At 50.8% G+C, this 4,999-nt stretch overlaps 1 long non-coding RNA gene across 1 annotated transcript; it reads left to right on the top strand.

Annotated features, from left to right (window-relative positions):
- Window positions 1-658: 658 nt before the first annotated feature.
- Window positions 659-4,091, top strand: LOC129639928 (uncharacterized). The gene is made up of 3 exons (XR_008708675.1): window positions 659-825; window positions 3,157-3,547; window positions 3,961-4,091. It is a non-coding gene; the product is annotated as an uncharacterized LOC129639928 (long non-coding RNA).
- Window positions 4,092-4,999: the final 908 nt, after the last annotated feature.

Here is a 4,999-nt window from a genome sequence, read left to right as displayed (position 1 = left end):
GGAGAAACTGGGACCCTTCTGTCCTGCTGCTCTGAAGGTAAGATGGATATCAAAGCCCACTGAGGGAAATATTACAGAGGTTCGTCAAAATAAACTCCAAGTCCATCTAGTGCAGGATCCAGGAATGCCAGTTCTGGGCATGGATCCAGAAGAATCAAAAGCAGGGTCTTGAAAAGACTATGTGGGCATCTCTGTTCATGGCAGCATTATTCTGAAGAGTGAAAGGGCTGAAGCAACCTAAGTGTTCACAAATCAGTGATGGATACGGAATGGAATATGGAATATTGTGTGAAGTCGCTTCAGTCACGTCCAGTTCTCTGCAACCCCAAGGAGTCTAGCCCACCAGGCTCCTCTGTCCATGGGATTCTCCAGGCAAGAATATTGGAGTGGGTTGCCATTTCTTCCTCCAGGGGAATCTTCCCGACCCAGGGATCGAACCTACATCTCTATAGTCTCCTGCATCGGCAGGCGAATTCTCAACCACGTGGGAAGCCCGGGGTGGAATATTATTTGGCCTTGAAAAAGGAAGTAAATGGAGACATAAACGCGTGCAAACCTTGAAGATGTGAGCCTGAGTGAAGTCAGAAAGTCACACGAAGATAAACGCTGTGTGATTCCACTCATGGGGGGGAGGGGGTCCCTAGGGGAGTCTAGTTCACAGAGACCAGAGAGTGGAAAGATGGGATGGGAAGTCAGTGTTTCACAGAGACAGAGCGTCAGTTTGCGGAGATGAACACGTGCTGGAGGTGGATGGTGGCAAGGGTTATATGACGCTGCGAATGTGTTAGACTCCACAGAGCCGCATGCTTAAAAATGGTTAAGATGGTAAATTTTATGAGGTTTTTTATTATTATTTTTTTTTTGCCACAGAGTTTTTTTAAAGGTCAAAAGCAAGTTAAAGAGGTGTTGGGAGATGGTCAGCTCTGGCCAGGCTTGTGCACAGCTTGGACCAGCCCGCCTCGCTCCAAATCGCCTTGCACCACAGCCACTTGGCTTTCCTGCACCTTTTCTTCCAAGTTCTTCCTTTCGGGTCGTCTGGAAAGGCACGCTTGACTCGCCGTAGGAAACTTGACCCTCCTCTGTCTCGGGCGTTCTTTTTCCGTAGCACTCTAAAGCGGTTGGGCATTTGACTCCCACAATTTTTTTTTTTTTTTTTTTACGAGCGGCTCTGGGATTTTATGAGAGACCCACATCCTTCCCCTATACAACTCTCCCAGAGATGTCTTTCTGTTACAGAGACGCGTCCTTGCCTTCGACTTTTTCTTTTTTAATGTTAACTTATTTGATATTCAAAAGTGCTTCTCTGACTCAGGGTTCTTTCCAGTTTAATTTGAATTTTGCCTCAAGGCATCATGGGAGACCCAAGGTTCTGCCGAGGGCATCGGGGATGTGTGAGCATCACGGCGACCACGTGGGTACCACGGGGAAGGGAAGCGGGCAGCGTGTCACCAAGCCTTCCAGACAACATGGAGCTCGGAGGAGCTCAGAGGTGGTGATGGGCTTCCTGGTGCCCATGGAGAAAGCCCCTAAAAAGCTCCTTTTCAGCGAAAGAGGGTTGGTGGATCCGTGTTCTGCTCCAGGGACGCAGTAGGGCTTTTAGGATGAACCCAAGCGGAGAACTCTAGAGGAGGAATTGGCAGCCCACTCCCGTATTCTTGCCTGCAGAACCCATGAGCAGTGGAACCTTGTGGGCTACAGTCCAGGGGGGTCGCAAAGAGTCGGACACGACTGAGGCACTGGTCATGCACGCACACCAAGAAAAGCACCACTACAACTGGGAAATATAAGCTGGAATCTATAAGTTATGACCTGTAGTTTTAGGATCTATACGGCTAGGACCCATAGACTGGGAGGTCTACACAGCCAGGGTTCACAAGACTGGAATCTGAAAGGTTGCATCCACAGGAATGGACTTCCCAGTGCTGGGTCCCAGAGGGTTTAGATCCAACAAGAGTCGGGAGTCCATCGGTTTGGGACAGATAGAGGTGGGAGCTAGCTATCGTATTGGGGTCCATAGGGTTGAGATGCAAAGGGTTTGATTCATAAAGCTGAGATCCATAAGACTGGGATCTATAGGGCTGGAATCCTTAGGGCTGCAACCCATACCGTGCGGGTCAACAGTGTGAAAGTGAAAAAGTTAGTCCGTCGTGTCAGACTCTGCAACCCCACAGACTGTAGCCCAGCAGGCTCCTCTGTGCATGGGATTCTCCAGGCAAGAATACTGGAATGGACTGCCATTCCCTTCTCCAGGGGATATTCCCGACCCAGGGATCGAAGCTGGGTCTCCCGCATTGAGGGTAGAGTCTTTACCATCTGTCGTTCAGTCGCTCAGTTGTGCCCGACTCTTTGCGACCCCATGAACTGCGGCACGCCAGGCTTCCGTGTCCCTCACCATCTCCCGGAGCTTGCTCAAACTCATGACCATCGAGTCGGTGATGCCATCCAACCATCTCATCCTCTGTCATCCCCGTCTCCTACTGCCCTCAATCTTTCCCAACATCAGAGTCTTTTCCAAGCGGTACGCTTTTGGCATCAGGCTTTACCGTCTGAGCCGCTTCAGACTGTGGAAGACAGAGGCGAAGCCTGTGGTTCACAGGACAGCGTGCTTTTCCCAAGAGCCTTCTGTTCACTGATGAGCCCGTTGACTTCAGTCTTGCCCCGATCAGGACGATTAAACTTTGTCACTGGCAAGCACGGGCCATTTGCTGAAGTAACACCCCGTCTCAAAGCTTCCAGATGAGTGCTTTGGGTGGCATGCCTCGCTTTTTCCGGTCACCGAGTCCCCTCTCCTCCTTCGTGTTTCTGCTAAAGCAGAGGACTTAATGTGGCAATTATACAGACCAGCAGGGGATGAGCCGTCCCTGGAGGGGTGGGGGTGGGGAGGTGGACGGCTGGTTGAGCGGGGGGGCCCTCGGGGGGGCTGCCGTGTCTGTCAAGGGCTTGATGAAGACAGCGTCTCCCCTGCCAGGCTGGGTTAACGAGGCTGAGAGCGTGGCGTGACAACGGCATGCTCCCGGCTGGAAGGCCGGAGATTTTCCTGTCTGTGAAACGTCAAGAAAAAATAAATTGACCTCTGCGTTGAAGTGTTTCCAGTTGGTGATCACCCTGCATTTCTCAACCAACCAGGAGAAGTTTTGTTTTTTTTTTCCCCTCAAGATGCTCCGGCCACGGCCGATAAGAGCTTCCATCGAAATCCACGCACCTGGCTCCTCATTACGGAGGTGGCTGTCACGCCCTGTGCAGATGATCGAGGGGTCTCCATTGGGGGTGGGCGTGGGGAAAAGGATCCACCACAGCATCAGCAGTAGGGACCGACACAACCACCCCCCATTGTAAACACGGACGCCAGGCTCCTCTGTCCATCGGATTCTCCAGGATACTAGACTGGGTTGTCATTCCCTTCTCCAGAGGATCTTCCCAACCCAGGGACCAAACCCAGGTCTCCCACGTTGCAGGCAGATTCCTTCCCGTCCAAGCCTGCAGGGAAACCCACGCTTTCCTGCAAAATGCTCAGGCAGACGGGCGGAGGAGATAGCTCGTGTGCAAGGTGGGTCGTGTTGATGGCGGGAGGTGGCAGGGGGGACGCAGATGAGGAAAGCCGCCAGGAGAGGTTTCCTGGCATCACTTGGTGCCTCAGACGCTTGGGGTGCACGTGGCTGGCAAGCAGACCCGATGTGAGTAAATGCCAGCTTGTCAGCCTCATCGGGTGCCCAGCAACCCGGGAGTCAGGAAGGCACTTTTTTTTTGAATGCTACCCCAGAGTCAATTAAAATACAGTAAGTCTGACATCTGCAGAATGCAGAATGATCAAAGGAGAGAATGCCCATACAGATACTGACATTAAAAAAAAAACACACACACCATGTTTGGCGGCAGACTGACATGGTGTAACAGGTCAGATAATTATGAGAAAATCTATGATATATCTGTTGCAATTGCTCCTCTTGTTTCCATTATCAGAACCATCAAACACACCCCGCTCACCGCTGCTTGCCCGATCCGAGTACCGCTGACACTCTCACCAGGCTGATACAGATGGCATCTTCAGAGCCGCTGAATTAATTTGACAGTAAATATGTGATTGCAGTTACCACCTTGTTTAAATATATGTTTTTTTTAATTGCAGCAGATAAGGGTTTCGTTTTTTGTTTTTTGTGTGTGTTTTTTTTTTTTTTTTTTTTGCATTTCTGAGCAAAACTGGAGGAGGACGGGGGTGGGGGTAGTTTCTTATTCACACTGTGCCCTTTCTCCCAATCCCCTGTCCATACACACACTCAGCCATCCATGCATCATAATTCCACAGGCACCGCAAGACAGGCTGATGTGGTTTTATCGTTTGCATGATAATGACTCGCGGGCTCAGTGGTTTTTTTCCCCTCCCGTCTCTTTTGCCCCGACCCCAAAACCCCAAGCTGAACACGTGCGTTAATTACAATGATTAACGAATCGTCCCGTCTCTGGCCTTGATGTGTTGATTAAAGTAACGAAGGATGTGACAGATGAGTCGTCACGCGTAGGGTTACGGTCGGGAGAAAGCCAGGGGTGTGTTCCGGAAGGCTGGGTATTCTCTGCCCCTCGCCCGTCTTAATTGGCTTAATGGGTCCTGCCGTTATGCAGCCCGGCTCTGACCCTGCTCCAACCCTCAGCAGCTCTTGAAACCAAACTAATCACAGCTTTTTACATTAAATCCTAATAGCGTTCCATCTATCTCCTCTAAACAGTCACAGGGATTACAATCGTAAATGAGGCGCACGGATGCCCCGTTCATCAGAACCGTTTGGGCTTGCCGTCATAGCCGCGCGTTACGACGCATGCCGACTAACGGTGTGATCATTACCGCGGGCAGGAGTGGAACCTGTGTGTGTGTGTGTGTGTGTGTGTGTGTGGAGGCGTCTGTTTAAGTGAGTCTCCGATGCATTCTGAAAAGTCTGCAAATACTTCCCACACAGAAGCAGGTTCACATCCAAGGCAGGAATATTTACAAATAATGATTTTGTAC

This window comes from Bubalus kerabau, chromosome X (genome assembly GCF_029407905.1).
Source record: "Bubalus kerabau isolate K-KA32 ecotype Philippines breed swamp buffalo chromosome X, PCC_UOA_SB_1v2, whole genome shotgun sequence".
NCBI lineage: Eukaryota > Metazoa > Chordata > Mammalia > Artiodactyla > Bovidae > Bubalus > Bubalus kerabau.
Note: the sequence above shows the minus strand (reverse complement) of the source record. Positions and strands in the feature narration are given on the sequence as shown.